This window comes from Dendrobates tinctorius, unplaced genomic scaffold (assembly GCF_039654945.1).
Source record: "Dendrobates tinctorius isolate UK_male_01 unplaced genomic scaffold, ASM3965494v1 ptg000086l, whole genome shotgun sequence".
Taxonomy (NCBI): Eukaryota; Metazoa; Chordata; class Amphibia; order Anura; family Dendrobatidae; genus Dendrobates; species Dendrobates tinctorius.
Genome location: NW_027361754.1, coordinates 32,379,823 through 32,393,012, shown reverse-complemented (window position 1 = coordinate 32,393,012; position 13,190 = coordinate 32,379,823). Strand labels below are relative to the sequence as shown.

Sequence of the window (13,190 nt, the reverse complement as noted above, 5' to 3'; positions counted from 1 at the left end):
AACCAAGGCTGAGATTCACTTTTATTTACAAAATACAAATAAGAAATAACTAATAATTCCCGACAATAGAGAGCAAGTTGTGAAGTGGAGACAATGTATCCGAACAGCAGCAACAACTTGTACAAAGCAACAACGCAACCCTGACAGGCAACTAGTGGACGGAGCGAGGCTGGAGGATGAGGAGGGTCGTCGGCAGCAGCTGCGCTCACTCGGGATGAAGTTGGAGCAGGTCACTTCGTGCACTCACCTGTGCTGCTGGGTGGCGGTGTGTGCCCCTCTCTGCAGGCAGGCATGTATGTGTGTGGATGGATGGACAGTAGATGTGTGGGGATGGCACTGAGTGCACAGGCGCTGTTAAAGCCGCAGCAGCCGCCGCCGGCTCCAGCAGTTCACACTGCCCGCTCTCATGCTCACTAGCTCCTCTCTGCTTTAAGGTTAGCAAATCAACAGCGGTGACGTCACGCCGGGCGCCTGGAACACATGCCTCCCCCCTCCCTCACACATAATGGATCAGCCCCACCGCCATATTTACTGCTGGCAGAGGGATGCTGAGGGAGAGCATCTGTCACACTGGATGGGAGACGGCCAGCGATGGTGGAGTGTACCGCTCACACTGAACGGCTGCTAGTGCCTGCTGGGGGTGGCAGGAAGAGCAGCTTCATTGAAAAAAAATGTATGCGTGTCTATATATATATAATATTCTGTGTTTGCTTTGTTAGTTTGTGACTCCAGGTGCTGTGGGACTACAAGTCAAACAATAACCCAGAAAAAAATAATCTAATTACTTTTTTTATGTCCTGGCTTGTCACTTGCTCAGGTGATGTGGGACTACAAGTCACAAAGTAACAAAAACACACTCTCACCGTATCTACCTATCTATACATAGTGTGTAAGTGTAATTATACTTTTTATTTTTTTTTTGTTGTTTTTGAGATCTAATATATATATATATATATATATATATATATATATATATATATATAATCACTTTTTTGTTTTGTGAGATAGAAATGACTATATACATATATATCTCTCTTCCAGGATAGCTTTAGAAAAAAAGCCCTCCGCAAAGCTCTGATATGCAAGTGTGAAACCAGCCTAAAAGCCTCAGGTTGAAGATCACTGATCTAGGACAAGTGTGTAGGTTTGCTGGGACTTGTAGTTAAGCTACAGGTGGCACTGTACTGATTATTTATTTTTACTCCTTTATATAGCGCCATTAATTCCACAGCGCTTTACAGACATTATTTCTGACTAATAGGTACAATTTGCTGCTATTGTTCTGTATCGCTGCTGTAGGGACTACAAGTCCTAGGATGTCCTCTAGGAAAAAAAAAAAGACAAGTGAGCATCATCTAGACTCTGCAACCTGCTGTGGAGGTTCAGCTGTTGCAAAAACTGCAACTTCCTGCAAGTCCTGACAGCCACAGCTTGAAGATCTCTTCTGTATAGACCGGGTATAGCCATGCTGGGACTTGTAGTTCAGCAATAGGATGTATTTATGACTGATGATGCCCCTCATCCCGACATCTTGATTTCAGTGCTATCTGCGTCCTCAGATACTGATGTGTAGATCTTTTTCCAAAAGTTGGAGCATGTGCACATATATGCATCTACTCCTGACATTGGCTGCTTATGCTGGAGCTTGATGTTCTAAAAGAGCTGAAGATGGGATCAGGGTCTGGGATTTTTGAAGCCAATATCCTCCTCGTGATATACAGCTCTGGCAAAAATTAAGAGACCACTGCAAAATTTTCAGTTTGTCTGATTTTTCTCTTTATAAGTATATTTGAGTAAAATGTAAATTGCTGTTTTGTCTTCGAATTTCCAAGCACAAAATCTTCTATTTATGTTCAGAAAATGAGAAATGGTCAAAATGACAAAAAAGTGCAGTGCTTGCAGACCTCAAATAATGCTAAGAAAACAAGTTCATAATCATTTAGAAACAACAATACTAATGTTTTACCTCAGGAAGAGTTCAGAAATCAATATTTTGTGGAATAACCATGATTTTTAGAAACAGCTTTCATGCGTCTTGGCATGCTTTCCACCAGTCTTTCACACTGCTTTTGGGTGACCTTATGCCACTCCTGGTACAAAAATGTAAGCAGTTCTTCTTTGATGGCTTGTGACTATCCATCTTCCTCTTGACCACATTCCAGAAGTTCTCAATGGGGTTCAGGTCTGGAGATTGTGCTGGCCATGACAGAGATTTGATGTGGTGGTCCTTCATCCACACATTGATTGACCTAGCTGTGTGGCATGGCACATTGTCCTGCTGGAAAAACCAGTCCTCAGAGTTGGGGAACATTGCCTGAGCAGAAGGAATCAACTGTTTTTCCAGGATAACCTTGTATGCGGCTTGATTCATACGTCCTTCACAAAGATTAACCTACCCAATTCCAGCCTTGCTGAAGCATGCCCAGATCATCACCGATCCTCCACCAAAACTTTATAGTGGGTGCAAGACACTGTGGCTTGTACGCCTTTCCAGGTCTCCGTCTAACCATAAGACCACCAGGTGTTGGGCAAAGCTGAAAATTAGACTCATCAGGGAAGATTACCTTACTCCAGTCCTCTATAGTCCAATCCTTATGGTCTTTGGCAAACTACAGCCTGGCTCTGCTTTGCTTCTCATTGATGAAAGGATTTTTTCTAGCTTTACATGACTTGAGCCCTGCCTCTAGGAACCCGTAAGGAACTGTTCCTGCCGTGCACTTCACCCCAGCTGCCATTTGCCTTTCCTTTTGTAAGTCACTTGATGTCATCCTGCGGTTGCTGAGTGATATTCAAATAAGATAATAGTGGAGAGTCGCTCTCGCCTTCTGCCGGTCTGTAGCTTTGTTGTCCCCAATGTCTGCTGCTTGACCTTGCTGTAATGGACTGCCATCTAATTTTAAGAATGGAGGCAACATGACACTCAGGCTATGTGCACATGCTGCGGATTCTGCTGCGGATGCGCAGCGTTTCTGGCCCTGCGGGTCCGCAGCAGTTTCTGCTACGTTGTACAGTACCATTGTTTTCAATGGTCAAACCAAAAACGCTGTGCACATGATTTTTCCGCGCGGATTCGCTGCGGGTTACAATCTGCAGCATGTCAATTATTTTTTTTTTTACAAATCCGCAGGGACAAATCCGCAGCTCTCAAAACTACATGTGCACATAGCCTCACTGTATCCCTCTGCTAGTAAAGCCAGAATTGAGCCCTTCTTTTCCTCACTCAAGACTTTTCAACTCCTTTGGCATGGTTTAAAGTTTTTTTCATTCCTATTACTTTTGAGATATCACTAGCACTTGTTTTGCCATCCAGCTTGACCTAGTACAAGAGGATTATGAACACCACAGCAGGTTTTTTTTTATACTTTCCTTTGTTAAATAAGATTTGGTTCAGGTGATCACCTAATCAGAAGCACATTAAGTAGAATGAGGTGTACTCTGGTTGGAATTCAACTGACACTGTAATGGAATGGCTGTCAGACATGTAGAGAAGCTGATTTTTATAAAACTGTGCAGTGGACTTAATTTTTTCCAGAGCTGTATGTGTGATGGTAGCTATGACAAATGTGATGCCCCCAAAATGACGTTATTGGCAACTGTGCGTATCGTGATTGTCGGCCTCGATCTATCAAACAGTGTTTGTCTAAGCGTTAGAAAGGATGAGAATCTCACTGTTGAATACCGCCCAACTTTTGAAGAACAGAAAGAGGTACAAATCTATTATTTATTATTATAGCGCCATTTATTCTATGGCGCTTTACATGTGACAAGGGTATACATAATAAATACAAGTACTATAATCTTAAACAATACAAGTCACAACTGGTACAAGAGGAGAGGACCCTGCCCGCGAGGGCTCACAATCTACAAGGGATGGGTGAGGATACAATAGGCGAGGGTAGAGCTGGTCGTACAGCGGTTTCGGTGGTTACTGCAGGTTGAAGGCTTGTCGGAAGATGTGTCTTCAGGTTCTTTTTGAAGGTTTCCATGGTAGGTGAGAGTCTGTTATGTTGTGGAAGAGCGTTCCAGAGTAGGGGGGATGCGCGGGAGAAATATTGTATGCGATTGTGGGAAGAGGAGATAAGAGGGGAGCAGAGAAGACGATCTTGTGAGGATCGGAGGTTGCGTGCAGGTAAGTACCGGGAGACGAGGTCACAGATGTATGGAGGACTCAGGTTTTGGATGGCTTTGTATGTCATGGTTAGGGTTTTGAACTGGAGTCTTTGGGTAATGGGAAGCCAGTGCAGGGATTGACAGAGGGGAGAGGCTGGGGAATAGCGGGGGGACAGGTAGATTAGCCAGGCAGCAGAGTTTAGAATACCGTATTTTTCAGACTATAAGATGCACCCCAATTTTCAGAAGGAAAATAGGGAAAAAAATAATAATAATGTGTCAAATGGGGTCCGAATTCAGCTTACCTGGGAAGGGATCTGGCACAGGTGGAGGAGTGGTCACAGAGGTCATTCAGTGGTCCAGGCTGGTGCGATGGTGGCAGCTCTGTGCTGGGGCAGGTGGGCTGTGCTGGGGCAGCTGGGCTGTGCTGGGCTGGGGCAGGTGGGCTGGGGCTGCTGTGCTGGGCTGAGGCAGCTGTGCTGGGGCAGGTGGGCTCTGTGGGGTGAGGATGGCGGTGGGCTGTGCTCCGGTGCAGGGGCGGCGGCTCCGCCAGCATTTCCTCGAAGCCCGGAGGTCCCCACACATCCGTTGCTGACTGCCGCCATGTTGCAGTGGCCTCTGGGAACATGGACGCCGGGAAGATGGCCGCCGGTCCGGGGATGGCGCATGTGCAGGTTCAGATCTCGTCCCGAGATCTCGGGAAACGAGATTCAAATCTCGGCAATGAGATCTCATCTCCTAAGATCTTGGGATGAGATCTGAACCTGCGCATGCACCGTCCTCAGATCGGCGGCCATCTTCCCGGCGTCCATGTTCCCGGAGGCCACCGCAACATGGCGGCAGCCAGCAACGGATGTGCGGGGGCCTCGGGGCTTCGAGGAAATGCCGGTGGAGCCCCCCACGGAGCACAGAGAGCCGCTACCCCTGCACCGGAGCACAGCCCGCTGCCACCACCGCACCACAGAGCCACGTGGCACCCGCACCAATCACCAGCCATGGTCGCAAGTAAGTATATTGTGACCATAAGACGCACTCCCCACTTTTCCCAAAAAATTTTTGGGAAAAAAGTGCGTCTTATAGTCTGAAAAATACGGTAGATTGGAGGGGTGCGAGAGTGTAAGAGGGGAGGCCACAGAGCAGGAGGTTGCAGTAGTCAAGGCAGGAGATGATGAGGGCATGGAATAGGGCTTTTGCAGATTTTTGGTTGAGGAAATCATGCGACGTGCCAATTCACAGTCATTTACCATTTCTTTCTCCGCTGGCAGGAGGAGTTGTCAGAGGGCCGCTGGCAGTGAGGGACATTCAGCAGCCCCCCCAAGGCTACAAGGTGACAACCCAAATCTGGGACTGTCCGCTGTATCCGGGATGGTTGGAACTATAGATGAGTGGATCGATCCACAGGTCCAGCGTCCAGGTCAGTGGGACGGGTGGCTGGGTTGCACGACATCATTTGTGCGTCCTGCTCATCTCTAGTTGGGACCTGTGGATTTATTTTTTGTTCCTGTATTCATGGTCTGAGATGCCAGAACTTTCTCATCTTCATGTAGCTTCATGACATCCGGATTTTTGTGTTTGTAAGGCTGTGTTCATACATATCATAAATACTGTGGGGTTTTTTTTGTTTTTTTTCCTGCAAGTGTCCACACCAAACTACGCAAGAACAATCTTCTCTGGTTATTGAATTTTTTTTTTTCTTTTCTTATGCCTTTCCCCATAGAAGCCAACAGAGGAAAAAAGTGCCAAAACCACACAGCTCGGCAGCATCTTTGGATGCAGAGGGGGCACAGTTTTCATGAAATCACATCCACTTTGGATGGATAAACACAGCAGAATTTGTGCAGAAAAAATAGTTTAAATATCTAGGCAAAGTGGATTTCATGAAATCTCTGCTCTCGGTGCATCTAAAGACGCTACTGTACTCTACGGTTTTACTGATTCCCGTAGATAATCTGATCGTTCTATTATGCTTGTCTTTACGATTGTAGGGTTGAGCAGATTCTCAGGATGCAGTGATGAGACACGAGACAAGATATGACTTGTGAAATCAACTTTTTATAACTTGGAGCCGCTGGGCTATGCTGAACAAGTAACAGGGGTAACAACAATCTGTCCTCGCAGGGACTCAACAAAATAAACAATACTTTTCTTATATTCAGTGTGACTAACCCGGCTAGTCCGGGCGTCTAAGGCCACGTATGGCCCAAACTATGGGTCCTTATTTCCTATAGTTCACTTATCCTTCCAGACGTCGCTCGGGTTCACAGGTGCGGCCGCTTAGAGGTCGCTGAATGCGGCTGCCGGGACGCCTCGTTGTCCCGGGATGATTTGAGCTTGACAGGCCCTGAAGGATCTGTGCTGGTGGGGCACAACAGGCCCTGAAGGATCTGTGCTGGTGGGGCACAACAGGCCCTGAAGGATCTGTGCTGGTGGGGCACAACAGGCCCTGAAGGATCTGTGCTGGTGGGGCACAACAGGCCCTGAAGGATCTGTGCTGGTGGGGCACAACAGGCCCTGAAGGATCTGTGCTGGTGGGGCACAACAGGCCCTGAAGGATCTGTGCTGGTGGGGCACAACAGGCCCTGAAGGATCTGTGCTGGTGGGGCACAACAGGCCCTGAAGACTCTGTGCTGGTGGGGCACAACAGGCCCTGAAGACTCTGTGCTGGTGGGGCACAACAGGCCCTGAAGACTCTGTGCTGGTGGGGCACAACAGGCCCTGAAGACTCTGTGCTGGTGGGGCACAACAGGCCCTGAAGACTCTGTGCTGGTGGGGCACAACAGGCCCTGAAGACTCTGTGCTGGTGGGGCACAACAGGCCCTGAAGACTCTGTGCTGGTGGGGCACAACAGGCCCTGAAGACTCTGTGCTGGTGGGGCACATCAGGCCCTGAAGACTCTGTGCTGGTGGGGCACATCAGGCCCTGAAGACTCTGTGCTGGTGGGGCACATCAGGCCCTGAAGACTCTGTGCTGGTGGGGCACATCAGGCCCTGAAGACTCTGTGCTGGTGGGGCACATCAGGCCCTGAAGACTCTGTGCTGGTGGGGCACATCAGGCCCTGAAGACTCTGTGCTGGTGGGGCACATCAGGCCCTGAAGACTCTGTGCTGGTGGGGCACAACAGGCCCTGAAGACTCTGTGCTGGTGGGGCACAACAGGCCCTGAAGACTCTGTGCTGGTGGGGCACAACAGGCCCTGAGATCTCTGTGCTGGTGGGGCACAACAGGCCCTGAAGACTCTGTGCTGGTGGGGCACAACAGGCCCTGAAGACTCTGTGCTGGTGGGGGTTTCAGGATGTCTTTTACCGGATCTCGTCTCACAGTGCAGTGATGACGCAGTTCCCCAAATGACGTTCGGCCGGCCTCTGCTCAGGGTCCCCTTGTAAACGGGACGTGGGCCTCTATTGCCGCCTATGGCGAGGTGGCGTCCACTGGAGACGGTGATGGCAGGGCCGCAGCTGTGGAATGAGACAGGGGGGCAGTGTCCAGGCCGCTGCAGCCGTTTTTCGTGTCATCGCAGCGGCGACTTGAGGTAACGGACCTGTCTCAAAAGGGCGGGGGACCGCAGGCGTGGCTGTATGCTACCGTGGGCGGGGAGCGGCCTCCGGTAAAAGTCTCTCACGTTTCTCTTGTCGGTGAGTGCGTAGCTTTCTCCTCAGACTCCTGACAGCGTCCCTTACACACACCGCTCATCACCCCGTCTCTCTCTAAATCACTCGGCTTCTCTCCTGTCACACTCTCTGCCAACTGCCACCTGAGCGCGCCCCCTCCTCCCTATGTCCTCGCCCTGCCCCCTGTTGCCCTGACACCTTCAGTCGTGTGTCTCCCTCACTTTGTTGTCCCCCAGTGTTGTTCCTTCAGGAACCCTGATGGTGGTCCCCTGGGTTCCGGCCAAATCACTGTCTGGGAGTCCTGCTCCCCACACGTTTACGGGGACACTAAATATGTCTTTGTTTGTTGATTTGTGATGTATATTTTTAGAAATGCAAATTAAAAATGACGTTATTGTATTATTCTTTTAGTAATTGTTTAGGAAGAAAAAAAAATCCTTATTCTCCCCTTAGAATGCAGAGACCTAAAAATACACTGCTATGTACAGATGTATCTCTATGCAATATGCCTGTGGTGTCAGAGCCTAAAATACAAATCAAGTACACAAAAATTCTCCCCATTACATCACCAGGACTTGTGGCTCAGTATCTTTAGTTCATGCCTGTAATGTTAAAGTTTGTGAGTTCGAGACTTGGCGAGACTCAAAAGAAAACATCACATTTTTGTAATTGTTTTTTTTTATTATTTTTAGTAGTTTTTTATAGGAACAAAAAAAATCTGCCTTTTTTTCTCGACCTCAGTATACAAGTACAAAGAAATACAATCTACATATATTCCGTATATTCTCGTGTATAAGCCGAGTTTTTTTCAGCCCCCTTTTTTTGGGCTGAAAATGCCCCCTCGGCTTATTCACGAGTCAGTTGTCCCAAAAAGCCGGCGGGGGAGGAGGAGCGGCGGGTGACAGAGGCAGGAGCCGGTGACTGTGGCTAAAGCTTGTGCTGCTGCTAAACAGAAATGAATATTCACTTCTCTTTTTGCACGCCCAGTGACACCTGCAGCCGTCAGCTTCCAGAAGACATCCTACTCACCCTCCTGCGCACCTTCGCAGCATCTCGTTGGCACCTTCAGCTCTTTCTGTACCGAGTGATCACGTGGCCCACATTATTAAGGTAAGTAATATGCTCGACTCTCCACTCCCATAGGCGTGGAGGGAATATTCATTGCCTTAATGAGCAGGGCCACATGATCGCTCAACACAGAAAGAGCTGACGGGACCAAAAAGATGCTGCGAGGGCGCCGGAACCAACGACATGCTGTGAGGGTACGTGGTAGATGAGTAGGATGTATTGTTTTGTTTTTGATAGGAACCATACATACCAAGACAGCAATGGGGGAGCCATGCATACAAGGACAGGGATAAGGGGACATTGCATTCTCAGCTTATACTCGAGTCAATAAGCTTACCCAGTTTTCCGTGGCAAAATTAGGTGCCTCGGCTCATACTCGGGTCGGCTTATACTCGAGTACAAACAGTACTTTGTTTCCGGGGTCATTGCCTGCAATACATCTCAAGGTTATCAAATTCTCCTATGTTTCTCATTATGGCTGAAGCTGCTGCCTGAACATGGAGATGCCAGTTTAAGTCCCGAGCCTCTCTGATCAAAGCCCTGGCATGACAGGAAGGCAGGACTGGGCCCTAAAATCGGGGCAGTCCTGCTGAATCTGGGATGGTTGGGAGCTTTGCTGTGGTACTAGTATCTAGGCTTTCACTTGTAATGAGCAGGACACCTGTGTCCATGACCAGGACTGATTTTTCTTTGTAGGATACCTCCAACATACAGCATGCACGTGAGTTTACTGTATATTGATAACGTAAGATTGGCGCGAACAGACTATTTGTGCAGCAGAGCGGGCGCCTAAGAAATAAGGGAGGCCACTTCCACCTGCGAAGGACATAAATATTGTTCTTGCAGGGAGGTCTTCTTCTGTGTCCTTTGTGGCAAAAAAATAGATATGATGTAAATCTAGATTGGGGCATGGCCAGTGTATAGCGGGTTTTGCAGTAATGTAGATGTGCACTTACTTTAGTTTGTGAAGTGAGAACTTTTCTTCTTGCTGGATGCTGTGATGTAAATGAGACTTGTCTTCACTTCTCTACCCCCAGTGAAGGGACTTGACGAGAATTCCTGACATCGACATCACAGACCGACTCAGGTGCTCCTTATTTTTATTTATGCACAAAGAATTTGGTATTTTTTAAATTTGATTTCTTTCTTTTTTCTTTTAACCTGCAGCTGACAAATATTGCATGGGTAAAATAAAATGTAATTCCATTCTGTAAGTAGCAATTTTGTAACTTTTTTTTAAATTTATTTTTACATTTTGTTTTGTGCCATCCTTCCATCCCGATCCAGATATTAATAGGGAAAATGACATATCTGTGTTTCCCATGTGGCACTGCAGTTACTGTACGTAATTAATCCACTCACCCACAGTTTCCCTTTACCTGTAGATTGTGAGCCACATTCTCTCCCATTGTACCTGACTGTCAGCCATAGTTTTGTTATACTTTATGTAGTTTCAATGTTTTTTTCTTTAATTTATTTTACTGTACACCCCTTTCTTGCTTGCATAGCTCCCTGGAATTAACCTCTTCCTGATATAAAACATTCAATGACATCAGGTGCTGCTTTATGGAATGGACGCAATAGCTGAGCCTGCTCTACAATAGACTGGTGCCGGCTGTGTTATAGAGCCGGCATCTGCCTCTAACAGCAGTGAATGGAGCTAGCTCCAGTCGCTGCTGTTTAATCACTATGATGCTGCTGTCAGTCTCTGAGAGCAGCATTTAAATGGTTATGATCAGTGTTTCACTCTCTTCACCCACCCAAGAAGTAATCGAAGGTTATCGATGGCTTAGCAAGGCAGGCAGTTGTCTACTGAAGACCCCCCCCCACCACTGCTGTCTTTTTACTTCTTTGCAGCGGGGCTTCATCGGAGAGTGCCATTTTTACTACATACTGAAATATTACAGTATATAGGACAGATAAATGCAGGTTCCAGTCCTCTGAAAGACTAATGAATAATTGAAAGTTAAACAATATTTTGGAAGGAAAAAAAGTACAGAACACACATTTGTTTTGCTAAAATAACAGAAACAAGACTACCTTATTATTGTCAGTTTTCTCCTTCAAGTGCCATTTTCATGCATTATGTAAACAGCATCGCAAAAAGCAGGTGTGAACAGAGACTAACATATTTCTCTTTTTTTTTCAGGTCCTTACTGAACACAATAGTTCTGTCAAAAGATAAGTAGGTTCAGTGTTTCTTGTGACATTTTAGACTATTTTTCCCGTACAAGTTTTATCTGTCTTATACAATTCGCCACTACAGCACCCACTGGAGAGGGATCCGCCAATCGGAACCGGAAACCTACAGAAATAAAAGGGGCGGTCCGCCTCTCCTCATCAGTTGGTTTCCTGTTCCTATGGGAGCAGCAGGAAGAATTCTTACACAGAAAGAAGTGTACCTGGGCCAGCGTGCCGCCTGCTCAGTGTCTGTAAGAATGGCAGGGGCTGCGGTCTGGATGCTGCGTCGGGGGAGTGCTGTATTCCGGCTCCCCCCTCGTCTAGTGGATGGCTGAACACTGGGACCGGGGGAGGCCGCCTGGAATTCATGCAGGAGATGCGCCGTCAGGTCCAGGTAAGACCGTCCTGGCAAAGAATGATAATATCCAGCTCAGTCTGATAATGACCTCACTGATGTCCTCATCGGATATAGAAGGACGCTCATGCTTCCCCCTAGATCGTGTGGATAATCTAGTTAAATCCATTAGAAACACTATGGTTTGCCCCGGAAGTCCCTCAATAGCTTCTGGGGCAGGAGCGCTGATGGTGTCCTGCACATGCACGGCCCGGCCCCATTCCTCCGGGACCGTGCCGCTGCCACCAATGTTCCAGGAGGAGTGGCGGTCTGGACATCTCCTCCTCCGCTCCCGCACTCCAGCGCGAGCCAGGACGGCCTTACCTGGACCTGACGGCGCATCTCCTGCATGAATTCCAGGCGGCCTCCCCCGGTCCCGGTGTTCAGCCATCCACCAGACGAGGGGGGAGCCGGAATACAGCACTCCCCCGACGCAGCATCCAGACCGCAGCCCCTGCCATTCTTACAGACACTGCGCAGGCGGCACGCTGGCCCAGGTACACTTCTTTCTGTGTATGAATTCTTCCTGCTGCTCCCATAGGAACAGGAAACCAACTGATGAGGAGAGGCGGACCGCCCCTTTTATTTCTGTAGGTTTCCGGTACAGAGGCAAAGTGAGCTCAAACAATGCAGGACATAATGTTCGCAGGATTGTAGAGAGAAATAGGAGAGCCTTCCCTGTGATTCCGGCAGTCAAAACCTTGATTAAAAAAGAGTGGGGGAAAAACAAGATCAGAGGGGCTACCTCCCTTCAGCCTCAAAAAGGAGGTATCCATTTAGCGGTGAGGAATTGCTAACATGGACCAGTAGAAGACGCAGGCATGTTATCGGACCCACTTGACCGCAAGGCTGATGCCTCACTAAAAAGATCATGGGAGGCAGCTACAGGTGTATTCAAGTCAGCCGTAGCCAGTACATGTACTACCCGGTCCATGCTGGTATGGATTGATCAGCTAGACCAACAAATAGAACAGAAGGTCTCCAGAGACAATTTGCGAGCTGCTATTCCCTTAATCAGAGGTGCAGCAGCATTTATGGCTTATGCATCGGCGGACTCATTGCCCCTAACAGCCAGGACAGCGGGCTTGGTTAACAATGCCAGGTGTGCCCTATGGCTAAAAAATTGGAAGGGGGACACGCAGTCCAAGTCAAAACTTTGTGCTATCCCATGTGATCGTGAGTTTCTCTTTGGAAAAGCCCTAGATAAGATTCTCACTAAAGGAAAGGAAGAAGGGTTAGGGAAACCTATCTCTTCGATCCTATAGGAGAGCATTCAAGAGATGGCCATTCTGCAAAGGAAGGCCAGCAGAAAGACAAGCTCGTTGGTCCACAAAGGATGATAAACAAAAAGGTGCTATGTTTAAAGGATCTTCTTTCCGAAAGGATACATACTGATAAACCAGACCCTTTGGTAGGAGGTAGACTGAGATTTTTTTCCCAAGAATAGGAAAAAATAACAACTAGTTCTTGGATTCTAAACATAGTCAAAGAGGGGTTAAAATTAGAATTCCACTATATTCCCCACAAGTCGTTTATCGTTACAACTCTCAAGTCGCCAATACAACAGGAGGCCCTCGAGATGGAGATTTGAAGCTTGTTAGCCAAAAATGTCTTAACTGAGGTTCCAAAAGGACAGGAATGAAGAGGATTCTATTCCCCCTTATTCCTGGTTCCCAAGCCTGATGGCTCGTTCAGAACGATTATTAATTTAAAGAAATTAAATACATTCAATTATAACCGTAAATTTAAAATGGAGTCAATTAAATCTACCATTAAGCTTCTCTTTTCTAGATGTATGATGGCCAGCTTATATCTGAAGGATGCATATTAT

General features: G+C 47.5%; 1 protein-coding gene across 3 annotated transcripts in view; it reads right to left on the bottom strand.

Moving 5' to 3' along the window:
* ZBTB16 (zinc finger and BTB domain containing 16) overlaps nt 1–475 on the bottom strand; it is a 149,923-nt gene extending 149,448 nt beyond the window's left edge. The window contains exon 1 of one of the 3 annotated variants that reach the window (XM_073585292.1): nt 248–475. The gene's annotated coding sequence lies outside the window, so the exon portion shown is untranslated. The remainder of the gene's footprint in view (nt 1–247) is intronic. The other 2 variants (XM_073585291.1, XM_073585290.1) reach the window with 2 other exon arrangements.
* Between the last annotated feature and the right edge of the window lie 12,715 nt (nt 476–13,190).